Source organism: Carcharhinus amblyrhynchos, chromosome 29 (assembly GCF_965287045.1).
Source record: "Carcharhinus amblyrhynchos chromosome 29, sCarAmb.v2.hapA, whole genome shotgun sequence".
Lineage (NCBI taxonomy): Eukaryota > Metazoa > Chordata > Chondrichthyes > Carcharhiniformes > Carcharhinidae > Carcharhinus > Carcharhinus amblyrhynchos.
The window spans coordinates 34,701,994-34,718,458 of NC_137352.1; positions in this window are offsets into that span (position 1 = coordinate 34,701,994).

Below are 16,465 nucleotides of genomic sequence, written 5' to 3' on the forward strand. Positions count from 1 at the left end.
TTTTAGTAAGGCGTTTGATAAGGTTCACCATGGTATGCTTCTGCAGAAAATGCAGATGTATGGGATTGGTGGTAATTTAGGTACTTGGATCAGGAATTGGTTAGCGGATAGGAGACAGAGGGTGGTGGTTGATGGTAATTATTCATCATGGAGTTCGGTTACGAGTGGTGTGCCTCAGGGATCTGTTTTGGGGCCACTGCTGTTCGTAATCTTTATTAATGATCTGGATGAGGGTATAGTTGGGTGGATTAGTAAGTTTGCTGATGACACCAAAGTCGGAGGTGTGGTAGATTGTGAGGAAGGGTGTCGAAGTTTGCAGGGTGACTTGGACAGGTTGCAGAGCTGGGCCGAGAGGTGGCGGATGGAGTTTAATGCGGAGAAGTGTGAGGTAATCCATTTCGGTAGGAATAACAGATGTGTTGAGTATAGGGCTAACGGGAGGACTTTGAATAGAGTGGAGGAGCAGAGGGATCTAGGTGTATGTGTACATAGATCCCTGAAAGTTGGGAATCAAGTAGATAAGGTTGTTAAGAAGGCGTACGGTGTCTTGGTGTTTATTGGTAGGGGGATTGAATTTAGGAGTCGCAGCGTCATGTTGCAACTGTACACAACTCTGGTGCGGCCGCACTCGGAGTACTGTGTGCAGTTCTGGTCCCCACATTACAGGAAGGATGTGGAGGCTTTGGAGAGGGTGCAGAGGAGGTTTACCAGGATGTTGCCTGGTATGCAGGGGAGGTCCTATGAGGAGAGACTGAGGGATTTGGGGTTGTTTTCACTGGAAAGAAGGCGGCTAAGAGGGGATCTTATAGAAACATATAAGATGATTAGAGGTTTAGATAGGGTGGATGGTGATAGCCTGTTTCCTTGGATGGAGAAATCTAGCACGAGGGGGCATGGCTTTAAATTAAGGGGGGGTAGTTATAGGACGGATGTCAGGGGCAGGTTCTTTACCCAGAGGGTGGTGAGGGACTGGAATGCCCTGCCTGCTGCAGTTGTAAATGCGCCTAGTTTGGGGGCGTTTAAGAGATTGGTGGATAGGTTTATGGACGAAAAGGGATTGGTTTAGATTAGTGGGTCAATGTTTTTTTTTAAAAAACAAGACTGGTCGGCGCAACATTGTGGGCCGAAGGGCCTGTTCCGCGCTGTAATGTTCTATGTTCTATGTTCTATAACCCCATAAAATACCGTCAAAGCTCAAAACAACCTCAAACCCCATAAAGAACTGTCAAGCCCCGCAAAACACCATTAAATCCCATAAAACACTGTGAAACATCGCAAAACACCGTCACAGCCCAAGAAACCCTATAAACCAGCATCAAACCCCATAAAACATCGTCAAACCTTGTAAAACAACGTGAAACTTTGTTTTGCGACATTTGATGGTGTTTTGCAATGTCAAAGCTCATAAAAGGCTGTCAAACCCTGTAAAACACCGTCAATCCTTGCGAAATACCGTCAAACCTCGTAAAACACCTTTACAATCCAAGAAATCCTGTAAAACATCAAACCTCATAAAACATTCATGATCCAAGAAATCCTGTACAACAGTGTCAAGCCCCGCAAAACCTTGTCAAACACTGTCAAACGTCACAAAACCCTTTAAAACATCATCAAACTTCATAAGACACTGTCAAACTTCAAAGATGTCATGATGTGGATGTGCTGGCGTTGGACTGGGGTAAACACAGTAAAAAGTCTGACAACACCAGGTTTCAGTCCAACTGATTTATTTGATAGTAAATTCAGTGAATTTAGTGAATTTACTATCAAATAAATCGGTTGGACTGAAACCTGGTGTTGTCAGACTTTTTACTGTGTAAACCTCAAAGCACCATTACAGCCCATGAAACACTGTCAAACGCCGCAAAATCTCATCAAACCCCCTGTAAAACACCCTTAAACAGTCAAACCCAATGAAACCCTGTAAAACACCGTCAAACCCCATAACACTGTCAAACTTTGCAAAATACTATCAGATGTTGCACAATGCTGTGAAAGCTCATAAAACAACATCAAATCCCATAAAACAGTGTTAAACCTCAAACGGTCAAACATCGCAAAACACTGTCAAACTCCGTAAAACCTTCTCAAACACTCAAATGCCATGAAACCCTGTTAAAACACTATCAAACCTTGTTAAAACACTGTCAAGCCTCAAAAAGCACTGTCACAACCCATGAAACCCCCACAAAACACCATCAAACACTGCAAACATAAGAACATAAGAAATAGGAGCAGGAGTAGGCCATCTAGCCCTTTGAGCCTGCCCCGCCATTCAATAAGATCATGGCTGATCTGTCTTGGCTCAGTTCCACTTTCCCGCCCTCTCCCCATAACCCTTAATCCCCTCTCTTATCAAAAACCCATCAACCCGTGTCTTAAAAATATTTAGCGAGGCAGCCTCCACCAATTCAACGGGCAGAGAATTCCAGAGATTCACCACCCTTTGAGTGAAGAAGTTCTTCCTCAACTCCGATCTAAACTGTACCACCCCCCCCCCCCGCCACCTCTAGGGGGCTGTGCCCCCTAGTCCTACTGTCCTTTCTGAGCGGGAAGAGTCTCTCCACCTCTATCCTATCCATCCCATTCATCATCTTATACGTCTCAATAAGATCGCCCCTCATCCTTCTAAACTCTAACGAGTACAAACCTAGTTTATTCAGCCTCTCCTCCTAGCTCAACCCCCTCAACTCTGGTATCAGCCTAGTAAACCTCCTCTGCACTCCCTCCAAGGCCAAAATATCCTTGCGCAAGTGCGACGACCAAAACTGCACACAGTACTCCAGCTGCGGCCTCACCAGTGCCCTGTACAGTTGCAGCAAGACCTCCCTACTTTTATATTCAATCCCCCTCGCTATGAAGGCCAGCATCCCATTCGCCTTCCTGACCACCTGCTGCACCTGCAGACTGGGTTTTTGCGACTCATGCACAAGGACCCCCAGGTCCCTCTGCACCGTAGCATGCTGCAGTTTTTCGCCCTGTAAGTAGTAGTCCTTCCTACTATTATACCTGCCAAAGTGGACCACCTCACACTTGTCAACATTGTATTCTATCTGCCAGGTCCTCACCCACTCGCTCAGCCTATCTAGTTCCCTCTGCAAACTTTCCACACCCTCCACACAAGTTGCTGTTCCACTTATCTTTGTGTCATCAGCAAATTTCGACACCTTACACTCAGCTCCCTCCTCCAGATCATCTATATAAATGGTAAATAGCTGAGGCCCCAGCACCGATCCCTAGGGCACTCCACTAGTCACCAACCGAATAGCACCCATTGACACCCACTCTCTGCCTCCTATTTGACAGCCAATCCCCTATCCACGCTAACACCCTACCCCCAACTCTATGCCCCCTAACCTTCTGTAACAACCTTTTGTGCGGCACCTTATCAAACGCCTTCTGAAAATCGAGAAAAACCACATCCACTGGTTCCCCTCTGTCCACCGCACTAGACACATCCTCATAGAAGTCCAATAAATTCGTCAGACACGACTTCCCCTTAACGAATCCGTGCTGCGTCTGCTCTATCAAACAATTCTTCTCAAGATGCCTCGCTATTTCTTCTTTGATGATGGATTCAAGCATTTTTCCTACAACAGACGTTAAACTAACTGGCCTATAATTCCCTGCCTTTTGCCTGCTACCCTTTTTAAACAGCGGCGTAACATTAGCCATTTTCCAATCTTCCAGCACTTTCCCGGAATCCAGCGAGGTTTGGAAAATAATCGTTAAGGCATCCACTATCACCTCCGCCGTTTCCTTCAGAACCCTGGGATGCATTCCATCCGGTCCTGGGGACTTGTCCACCATCAGTCCCACTAGTCGGTCGAGCACTGCCTCTCTAGTGACAATGATCTCATTCAGGCCCTCCACTCCTACCATCTTTCCATCGTTAACACCCGGCAAACTATTCACATCCTCCTCCGTGAAGACCGAAACAAAAAACTTATTCAAGACCTCAGCCATTTCCTCATCTCCCACCACTAAATCCCCCGTCCCATCCTCTAAGGGTCCAACATTCACCCTAGTCAGCCTCCTCCTCTTTATACATTTATAAAAACTCTTACTATCCTTTTTTTATATTAAGCGCTAGCCCAGCTTCAGAGTCTATCCTTCCTTTCTTTATCAACTTCTTCGTCATTCTTTGTTGATATTTAAACCTCTCCCAATCCTCTTCTCGCCCACTACTTTTAGCTACTCTAAACGCATCAGCTTCTAATTTAATACTCTCCTTTACCTCCTTCGTTATCCACGGCTTATTACCTCTCCTCCTATGATCCTTCTTTACCATCGGAATAACTTTCTGCTGAGCACCAAGAAAGATCTCCTTAAAGATCCTCCACTGTTCCTCAGCAGTCCTACCTTCCAATCTGCGCCCCCAATCTACATTCGTCAATTCCCCTCTCATCCTACTGTACTCCCCTTTGTTCAAACAAAGGACACATGTCCGGGAACCCACTTTCTCCTCCTCCATCTGCACCAGAAACTCCACCATACAATGATCACTCTTCCCAAGCGGATCCCTCACAACAAGGTCCCTAATTCTACCCGCCTCATTACATAACACCAGATCTAAGATAGCTCACTCCCTCATCGGCTCCAACACACACTGTTCAAGGAAACTATCCCGGCAGCATTCCAAGAACTCTTCCTCAAGCCCACCGTGTCCAACATGGGTCGACCAATCAATATGTAGATTGATATCCCCCATAATTATTGCCGTTCCATTCCTGCACGCATCATTTATTTGCGCGTTTATAGCCCGCCCACCTCCAGGTCATTATTTGGGGGCCTATAGACCACACCCACCAGCGTATTCCTCCCCTTGCTGTTCCTTATCTCCACCCACAACGATTCCACTTTCTGCTCTTTGGTGCCTACATCTTCCCTTACTACCACCCTGATACTATCCTTAATCAGCAGAGCTACCCCTCCCCCTTTTTCCTCCCGTCTATCCTTCCTAAACCTTATCAACCCCCCCCCCCCAAGTAAAACAGCGTCAAACCCTGTGAACGTAAGGACATAAGAAATAGGAGCAGGAGTAGGCCATCTAGCCCTTCGAGCCTGCCCCGCCATTCAATAAGATCATGGCTGATCTGAAGTGGATCAGTTCCACTTTCCTGCTCTCTCTCCATAACCCTTAATTCCCCTGTCTATCAAAAACCTATCTACCCATGACTTAAATATATTTAGCGAGGCAGCCTCCACCACTTCAACAGGCAGAGAATTCCAGAGATTCACCACCCTTTGAGTGAAGAATTTCCTCCTCAACTCCGTTCTAAACCGCCCCCCTTTTATCTTGAGGCTGTGCCCCCTAGTCCTACTGTCTTTTTTGAGCGGGAAGAGTCTTTCCACCTCTATCCTATCCATCCCATTCATCATCTTATACGTCTCAATGAGATCTCCCCTCATCCCAATGATCCAAAAATCTAAATCCCTGCCCCCTGCACCAGCTCTCAAGTCACGCATTTATCTGCCTAATCCTCCTATTCCTATTCTCCCAGTATTGGTCCATAAATTACTGCCTTCGACACTCTGCACTTTAGCCTTCTGCCTAACTCTCTACATTCACATTTCAGGACCTCATGTTTCCCTTCAGCTCTAAAGAAAACAATCCAGGCCTAGCCAGTCTCTTATAGCTCAAATGCTTTACCCCAGGCAACATCCTGATGAGCCTTCTCTGTAGTGCAATCACATTCTTCCTACAGTGAGATGACCAGAACTGCACACAGCTGTGACGTAACCAATGCTTTGTACAATTCCAACATTATCTCCTTGTTCTTATACTCTATGCCACGACTGATAAAAGCCAGTGTCCAATGTGCCTTCTTAACTATTCCATTCAGGTGCTCTGTCGAATTCAGGGATCTGTGAATCTATCTGTTCCTCTGAGCTTTCGAGTGTCCCGCCATTCATTGAATGCTCCCTTATTTTGTTTCCTCTTCCAAATTGCATCACTTTGCACTTACCAGGGTTAAATATCATCTGCCACTGCTCTTCCCATTTGACAAACCCACCTATATCTTCTTGAAACCAAGTTAACCACCCGACCTGCCTTGGTGCCATCTGCAAACTTGCTTAATATTCCCAGCCCCTACATTTTCAACTATATCGATTATATCATTTATGTATACAACAAAACAATAGGGGTCCCAGTGCTGACCCTCACGGTAAATCACTGGACACTGGCGTCCAGTCACTTGGATAACCTTTTTTAAACACTATCCTTTATGTGCAATTGCTTTAATATTCTCAGTCAGTCTCCCAGGCAGGACGTTGTCAAATCTACATAAACTACATCAACTGAACTTCCCTCATCCACACACTTGATCACATTTCAAAAAAAGTCGAACAAATTTGTTCGACCTCTGACAAAGCCAGGCTGACTATCCCTAATTAATCCCTAATATTAATTCTCTCCTTCAGAAATTTCTCCAATAGTTTCCCTATCACTGATGTAAAACTCACACGTTGTAATTTCCTGGTTCATCTCTACCAACCTTCCTGAAAAATGAAAACGTATTAGCCATCCTCGCGTCCTCTGGTGCTTCCCCAGTGAATAATGAGAAATTTAAAATTGGTGTCAAAAGCCCCAGCAATTCCCTGCCTCGCTTCCCACAGCAGCAATTCATCCAGGGCGGGGGATTTGTCTATTTTGAAGCTCGCCAGAGCCTCCAAAACTCTCCATGTCCTATATCAAACTGTACAAATTCCTCACAGTCACTTATCCCGAATTCTGTACCTATGTTGTCCTTTTCCTCAGTGAAGTCCGAAGATAAATATTCATCTAACATCCTTCCAATCTCCTGCTGTTTCACCATAGATTGTCCCCTACCCTTTCCCTGGTTAGCCTCTTCCTTTTAATGTATTTATGGAGTATCTTAGAATTCTCCCTAATTCACAAGACTTTGATTCTTTACTACCAGTTCTGTATTGCATGTACGGCCACAGTTTGTGGGAGAGATTGAGACGTCAATACAGGCAGCTTACTCAATGCTACTGAGCCAATCAGTACTTTATCCAGAATCCACATATATGAATTTCAGTGGAATAATGGGAGAAAATTCAGGAACAAGATTCTTAGACAGAAACAAGGAATAGAAAACCAGGAGAATAAGTAGGGCCAGGAATCCTAGGCATAAGTCAGGAGCTGGCAGAGCAAGCAAGATGAACATCTCTGGAATGTGAGAATTATGGAAAATCCTCCCTTCCCTCCAGGGGCTTTGGCTGAGTGTACTTGGGATTTGATCTTTGAAAAGCCTTCAATTGAATTAACCACATCTGCACAGTGCTACAAACTAATTATAGATCTAACCAAAGTAGATCCACTGAAGTGCATGAACTGTGCCAAGACCTTCCTAGATGACTTTGTTAACTACACTCTCTCACTCACCTCGCCAAATCTAATAAAAACACAAAAGGACAAACTCAATTTTTTTGTTTATTTTGTTCTGGAAAGTTCACAAAGTTTAGGGATTTGAAGATTTTTCCTTCATAAACATCCTCAGGCTTCAGAGGCCTCTGAAAGTGCAGAAGGAGGCCATTTGGCCCATCATGTCTGCACCGACCCAGGCCCTATTCCCGTAACCCCACATATTTACCCTGCTAATCTTCTGACACTAAGGGGCAATTCAGCGTGGCCAATCAACCTAACCCGCACATTTTTGGTCTGTGGGAGGAAACCGGAGCACCCAGAGGACACGGGGAGAATGTGCAAATTCCACCTACAGACAGTGACCTGAGGCCAGAATTGAATCTGGGTCCCTGGCACTGTGAGGCAGCAGCGCTAACCATTGTGCCACCATGTTGCCCCAAAGCTTCTCACATTTGCAAAACATCATCTCTTTCATCCATAATAAACAGCTTTGAGAAATTTATGGACCAGTTACGGGGGGGGTAATTCTTCCAAAAAATTCTAAATGTCAAATTTGCACAAAAACTGGAGTAAATCACACTTTTTTTTCAGCTGGAGTTTCAAAATGAACCTCCCACACTCTGTGTAACATGGAATGTAATAGCGTGAATCAGTCCAAAAAGCTGGGTGGGGGGTGAGGCCTATTCCCGTTGGCGAGGCTGGCAGCATAGTGCTGAGTGAGCCACTGCGCATGCGCCAGTCTGTCAACATCGAGATCGGCATATGCGCACGGGCCCCTGTCGATCATTGGCCAGCCCCGTGAGCCCCTCGAACATGCTAGGGTCAGCCTCGAATCCCACTCCCCCCAACAGGCTCGATCGCCCAATCACACCCCCCATCCCACAGCCAGTCCTGTTACCGCCCCCCCACTTCAGTCCCAATATCTCCCCCTCCCCCCACAGCCCTGATTGATCGCCCTTAGCCCTCAGCAGGCAGTGCTCACCACCCTCCATTACACCCACTCGATGGCCAGCCCTGATGGCTTGTCCCCTCTCTCTGTCACGCAGCCTAAAGTGCAGAACGGCAACAGGATCCCCCAACTCCTCCGATGACTCCCCAGAGGCCCTGCCCAGATAAGGACCCGCCACATTAGGCCCTACCCCTTTGGAACTGCCCAAAACCTGATGGGCAATGCCAAGGTGACACCTACCTGGCGCCCAACCATTTGGTGGGCCTGAATTGCCCTCCCTTCATCCCAGCATGGTGAGGCAGGCTGTTCCCCAGTTCACTCCTGGCAGTGGCGGGGCGGAGCAGGGCAGGGGGGTGGGGGGGTAGTGGAGGGACACTAGCAGACCTGGAGATTTCAGTCCCGGACCTGCTAATGACATTGAATTTGCCTTTAAATGTTAATCTAGCTGTCACAGTTGCATGGAGGCTGTGGTCCCCAGTGGGGAGCCTGCAAAACAGTCTCTGCTGGAGTCTCCTGGCTCACTGCGCTGTGTTTGTAGAACAGCAGGATGGGAGAATCTCCCAGTGAAACTTCCTTTGAAAACAAATTCCTGGGATTGCTGACAGCTGTTTGAATACTGACACCTCAAATCACTGAAACGTCACTGATGACATCAACAAATTCCATCCCACCTTCAGACTCACCGTGGACTACTCTCCGGAATCGGTTACATTCTTGGACACACGCATCTCCATTAAGGACGGTCGCCTCAGCTCCTCACTGTACCGCAAGCCCACGGATAACCTCACGATGCTCCACTTCTCCAGCTTCTACCCGAAACACGTTAAAGAAGCCGTTCCCTACAGATAAGCCCTCCCTATGCACAGGATCTGCTCAGATGAGGAGGATTGTGACAGACACCTCCAGAAGCTGAAAGATGCCCTCATAAGAACAGGATATGATGCTCGACTCATAGATCGACAGTTCCGATGCGCCACAGCAAAAAACCGCACCAACCTTCTCAGAAGACAAACACGGGACATGGTGAACAGAGTACCCTTCGTCGTCCTGTACTTCCCCAGAGCGGAGAAGCTACAACATCTTCTCCAGAATCTTCTACATATCATTGATGAAGACAAACATCTCGCCATGGCCATCCCCACACCCCCACTTCTTGCCTTCAAACAACCGCACAACCTCAAACACACCATTGTCCGCAGCAAACTACCCAGCCTTCAGGAGAACAGTGACCACAATACCACACAACCCTGCCATAGCAACCTCTGCAAGACACGCCGGAACATCAACATGGATACCATTATCACACATGAGGACACCATACACCAGGTACACAGTACATACTCTTGCAACTCGGCCAACGTTGTCTACCTGAAACGCTGCAGGAAAAGATGTTCCGAGGCATGGTGCATTGGGGAGACAATGCAGACGCTACGAAAATAGATGAATGAACACCCCTCGACAATCCCTCGGCAGGAGTGTTCTCTCCCTGTTGGGGAACACTTCATGGCATGGGCATTCAGCCTTTGATCTTCGGGTAAGCCGTCACGACACACGACAACACAGAATCGTTGAGCAGAAACTGACAGCCAAGTTCTGCACACGTGGACAGCCTCAACTGGGATCTTGGGTTCATGTCACACTGCCTGTAACCCTGCCTGGGTTTGCAAAATCTCATTAACTGTCCTGCTGGAGACAATACACATCTCTTTAACCTGTGCTTAACCCTCTCTCCACTCACACTGTCTGTACCTTTGAGACTTGATTACCTGTAAAGACTGAAAGTTGCCATCCAGGTTGATAAGGTTGTTAAGAAGGCGTACGGTGTGTTAGCTTTTATTGGTAGAGGGATTGAATTTCGGAGCCATGAGGTCATGTTGCAACTGTACAAAACTCTGGTGCGGCCGCACTTGGAGTACTGCGTACAGTTCTGGTCGCCGCATTATAAGAAAGATGTGGAAGCATTGGAAAGGGTGCAGAGGAGGTTTACCAGGATGTTGCCTGGTATGGTGGGAAGGTCTTATGAGGAAAGGCTGAGGGACTTGAGGTTATTTTCATTGGAGAGAAGAAGGTTATGAGGTGACCTGATTGAGGTATACAAGATGATCAGAGGGTTAGATAGGGTGGACAGTGAGAGCCTTTTTCCTCGGATGGTGACTGCTAACACGAGGGGATGTAGCTTTAAATTAAGGGGTGGTAATTATAGGATGGATGTCAGAGGTAGGTTCTTTACTCAGAGGGTAGTAAGGGCGTGGAATGCCCTGCCTGCAGCAGTTGTGGACTGGCCAACTTTAAGGGTGTTCAAATGGTCAGTGGATAGGCATATGGATAAAATTGGAATAGTTTAGGTTAGAGGGTCATTAGATTGGTTCCACTGGTCGGCGCAACATAGAACATAGAACATAGAACATTACAGCGCAGAACAGGCCCTTCGGCCCACGATGTTGCGCTGACCAGTTACAAAACAATGACCCACTAATCTAAACCAATCCCTTTTCGTCCATAAACCTATCCACGGATCTCTTAAACGCCCCCAAACTAGGCGCATTTACAACTGCAGCAGGCAGGGCATTCCAATCCCTCACCACCCTCTGGGTAAAGAACCTACCCCTGACATCCGTCCTATAACTACCCCCCCTTAATTTAAAGCCATGCCCCCTCGTGCTAGATTTCTCCATCAGAGGAAAAAGGCTATCACTATCCACCCTATCTAAACCTCTAATCATCTTATATGTTTCAATAAGATCCCCTCTTAGCCGCCTTCTTTCCAGCGAAAACAACCCCAAATCCCTCAGCCTCTCCTCATAGGACCTCCCCTCCATACCAGGCAACATCCTGGTAAACCTGTACTGTGCTGTAATGTTCTATGTTCTATGTTCATCTCCTCACCCCCAGCAGGTTCAGCTCCCCACCTGACACATAGTTTGTTCTTCACTATTACACATCATTCTACTGTTCACTCACCATCACACATTCTGCACACCACTTACTGTCACACTTTCTAACTATCTCTCGCTACTACACCTTCTGTTCTTCACTCATTGTCAAATAACAAAACATTACACTAAGCTCCTGTTTTCCTGATGCTGAAAATGTTCAAAAAGTACAGGGAGTTCTTCCCAGTGTTCAGGTCAACATTCTCCGCACTCCTCCCCCAACCCCCAACTAACCCAATATCACTGAAAATAAATTAATATGCATTTGTCAAATTTTTGTTTAAATATTTGCGTCAAGACCATAAGATATAGGAGCAGAATTAGGCCATTTGGCCCATCAGGTCTGCTCTGTCATTTCATCGTGGCTGATATGTTTCTCAACCCCAGTCTCCCGTCTTTTCCCCGTAACCTTTTATCCCCTTACCAATCAAGAACCTATCTATGTCTGTCCTGAATACATTCAATGAACTGGTCTCTACAGCCTTCTCTACCTTCCGGCTGGAGAAATTTCTCCTCGTTTTGATTCTAAGGAGTCTTTACTCTGAGGCTGTGTTCCCAGATCACAGTCACTTCTATTAATAGAAACATCTTTGATTTGATTTGATTTATTATTGTCACATGTATTAATATACAATGAAAAGTATTGTTTCTTGCGCACTATACAGACAAGCATACCGTTCATAGAGAAGGGAATGAGAGAGTGCATAATGTAATGTTACAGTCATAGCTAGGGTGTAGAGAAAGATCAACTTAATGCGAGGCAGGTCCATTCCAAAGTCTAATGGCAGCAGAGAAGAACCTGCGCTTGAGTCGGCTGGTTCGCAACCTCAGACTTTTGTATCTTTTTCCCAACAGAAGAAAGTGGAAGCGAGAACGTCCGAGAGCATGGGGTCCTTAATGATGCTGGAAGCTTTGCCGAGGCAGTAGGAAGTGTAGACAGAGTCAATGGATGGGAGGCTGGTTTGCGTGATGGATTGGGTTACTTTCACGATCTTTTGTAGTTCCTTGCAGTCTTGGGCAGAGCAGGAGTTATACCAAGTTGTGATACAACCAGAAAGAACACTTTCTATGGTGCATCTGTAAAAGTTGGTGAGAGTCATAGCTGACATGGCAAATTCCTTAGTCTCCTGAGAAAGCAGAGGCGTTGGTGGGTTTTCTTAACTAAAGTATCGGCAAGGGGGGACCAGGACAGGTTGTTGGTGATCTGGACATCTAAAAACTTGAAGTTCTGGCCCATTTCTACTTCATCCCCATTGATGTAGACCAGGGCATGTTCTCCTTTACGTTTCCTGAAGTCGATGACAATCTCCTTCATTGGTTGACATTGTGGGAGAGATTATTGTTGCCACACCAGTTCACCGGATTCTCTATCTCATTCCTGTATTCTGTCTCATGATTGTTTGAGATCCGACCCACTTTCGGTGGTGCCATCAGCAAACTTGAAAATCGAGCTGGAGGGGAATCTGGACACAGTCATAGGTGTATAAGGAGTATAGTAGGGGGCTGAGAACACAGTCTTGCGGGGCACTGGTGCTGAGGATGATGAGGAGGTGTTGTTGTCTGTGGGTTAGGAAGTTCAGGATCCAGTCGCAGGGGGAGGAACCGAGGCTCAAGCCACAGAGTTTGGAAAAGAGTTTCATGGGAATAATGGTGTTGAAGGCTGAGCTGTAGTCAATAAATAGGAATCTGAACAGGTGTCTTTGTTATTTAGGTGTTCCAGGGCTGAGTGCAAGGCCAGGGAGATGGTGTCTGCTATGGACCTGTTGCAGTGGTAGGTGAACTGTAGTTGACCCAGACAGTACAGGAGGCTGGAATTGATTCGAGCCATGACTAATCTTTCAAAGCACTTCATTATGATGAATGTCAGAGCCACTGGACGATAGTCATTAAGGCATGTTGTTTGGTTTTTCTTGCTGCTGGGATGATGGTTGTCTTATAGCAAATAGGGACCTCAGATCGTTGAAAAGAGAAGTTGAAGATATCTGTGATTATCCCCCCGCCAGCTGGTCCAGTACTGAGGATCTGAGTGCTCGTTCGGGTACCCCATCCAGCCACTCGCTTTCCTGGGTTGACCTTCGAGAAAGCTGCTCTGACATCTGCAATGGTGACTCAGATACAGGTTCATCCAGGGCTTCCAGGATGGAGGGCGCGCTCTCACTGCCCTCCTTCTTGCTCAAAACGGGCATAGCACGCATTGAGCTCATCAGGGAGGGGTGCGTTGGAGCAGCGATTTTACACGTGTTCATCTTGTAGCTTGTTATGTCTTGCAGACCTTGCCATAATCGGCTGGAGTCCGTGTGACTAGCCTGGGACTCGAGCTTGGTCCAGTACTGTCTTTTGGCATCTTTGATGGATCTCCTTAAGTCGTATCTGGTTTCTTATATAATTCAGGGTCGCCTGATTTGAACATAAGAACATAAGAACATAAGAAATAGGAGCAGGAGTAGGCCATCCAGCCCTTCGAGCCTGCCCCGCCATTCAATAAGATCATGGCTGATCTGTTGTGGCTCAGTTCCACTTTCCCGCTTTCTCTCCATAACCCTTAATCCCCTCTCTGATCAAAAACCCATCAACCCGCGTCTTAAAAATATTTAGCGAGGCAGCCTCCACCACTTCAACGGGCAGAGAATTCCAGAGATTCACCACCCTTTGAGTGAAGAAGTTCCTCCTCAACTCCGTTCTAAACCGCGCCCCCCTTTATCTTGAGGCTGTGCCCCCTAGTCCTACTGTCTTTTTTGAGCGGGAAGAGTCTCTCCACCTCTTCTATCCTATCCATCCCATTCATCATCTTATACGTCTCAATGAGATCTCCCCTCATTCTTCTAAACTCTAACGAGTACAAGCCCAGTTTATTCAGCCTCTCCTCATAGCTCAACCCCCTCAACTCCAGTATCAGCCGAGTAAACCTCCTCTGCACTCCCTCCAAGGCCAAAATATCTTTGCGCAGGTGCGGCGCCCAAAACTGCACACAGTACTCCAGCTGCAGCCTCACCAATGCCCTATACAGCTGCAGCAAGACCTCCCTACTTTTATATTCAATCCCCCTCGCTATGAAGGCCAGCATCCCATTCGCCTTCCTGACCACCTGCTGCACCTGCAAGCTGGGTTTTTGCGACTCATGCACAAGGACCCCGAGGTCCCTCTGCACCGTCGCCTGCTGCAGTTTTTCACCCCGTAAGTAATAGTCCTTCCTACCATTCTTCCTACCAAAGTGGACCACCTCACACTTGCCAACATTAAATTCCATTTGCCATTTCCTGGCCCATTTGCCCAGCCTATCTAGATCCTTCTGCAGACTCTCCACACCCTCCGCACAATTTGCCTTTCCACCAATCTTGGTGTCATCAGCAAATTTCGACACCCTACACTCGGTTCCCTCCTCCAGATCATCTATATAAATGGTAAAAAAGCTGAGGCCCCAGCACCGACCCCTGGGGCACTCCACTAGTCACCACCCGCCAATCCGAATAGCACCCGTTGACCCCCACTCTCTGCCTCCTATTTGACAACCAATCCTCTATCCACACTAACACCCTACCCCCAATTCCACGTCCTTCGACCTTCTGCAATAACCTCTTGTGAGGTACTTTGCCTTCTGAAAATCTAGAAAGACCACATCCACCGGCTCTCCTCTATCCACCGCCCTAGACACATCCTCATAGAACTCCAGTAAATTTGTCAGACACGACTTCCCTTTAATGAAACCGTGCTGCGTCTGCTCTATCAAGCAATTCCCTTCAAGATGCCTCGCAATTTCCTCCTTAATGACAGATTCTAACATTTTACCTACCACAGACGTTAAACTAACTGGCCTATAATTCCCCGCCTTTTGCCTGGCACCCTTCTGAAACAACGGTGTAACATTAGCCGTTTTCCAATCATCCGGCACTTCCCCGGAATCCAGCGACGTCTGGAAAATAACCACCAAGGCATCCACTATCACCTCCGCCATTTCTTTCAGAACCCTCGGATGCATTCCATCCGGTCCTGGGGACTTGTCCACAATCAGCCCCTCCAGTCTGTCGAGCACCGCCTCTCTAGTAACAGTAATGTCATTAAGACCCTCCAGTCCTACCACCTTTCCATCTCTAACACCCGGCAAATTATTCACGTCCTCCTCCGTGAAGACAGAAACAAAAAACCTCAGACCTCAGACCTAGACTTTAGCAAGCAGTGGATATCCCTGTTCATCCATGGTTTCCGGTCGGGAAACACACAGATTTGCTTCTTTGGCATACTTACTAATGAAGTCAGTTACTGTAGTGGTGCACTCGTTCAGGCTGCTCACAGAGTCTTTGAACACTGACTCTAGCAGTCCTGTACGAGATTACATGATTCCCCAGACCAACATTGCACAACTTTGTTGAAGATTCTCCTGCTTCAGTTTTTGCTTGTAAGACAGGAGCAGGAGCACAGCCTTGTGATTTGCTGAAGTGTGGAAGGACAGTAGAAGGGTAGGCATGTTTGATATTTGTGTAGTAGTTGGTCTAGCATGTTTGATATTTGTGTAGTAGTTGGTCTAGCATGTTTGAGCCTCTGGTGGAACTTGTTGGTGGTAACTTGATGACACGCTCTTGGCCTGATTGAAGCCCCAGCCACAATGAACAAGGCCTCGGGATGTTTCATCTCAAGGTTTTTTGTATATTTCATCCAGCATGATCTTCACGTCTGCAAGTGGTGGGATGTAAACTGCCATCGGGATAATGGAGGTGAACACCCACAGAAGGTAGTCGGATGGCATTTTAGCATCAGGTATTCTAGGTCCGGGGAGCAAAAACTCGCCACTGTTGTTATGTCTAGGCACGATGAGTTGTTGACCAGGAAGCAGACCCCACCTTCCCGAGGCTGTTGTACGGTCCATTCGATGGATTGAGAAGCCTTCTGGTTGTAGGGCATTGTCTGGTGAAGCAGAAGTGAGACACTTTGTTTCAACAAAGCACACAGCAGTCCCTCAGTTCTCTTTGGGAAGTAAGTCTGGCTTTAAGTTTGTCTAGCCTGTTTTCCACAGATTGGACATTTCCAGGGTGTAAGCTGGGGAGGGGGGCCATGCAACTGCATTGTTGCACTCTCACCTGCAGCCTTGTATGTTTTCCATGCTTCCTGGAATGTCTGCTTCTTTTCGAGCTTGGGAAACGGTGAGAGTTAAGGGTGTAGTTGTGTCCAATGAGGTTCTTTGCTCTGGTCGGTGAATGGAGGATTTGTTGCCTG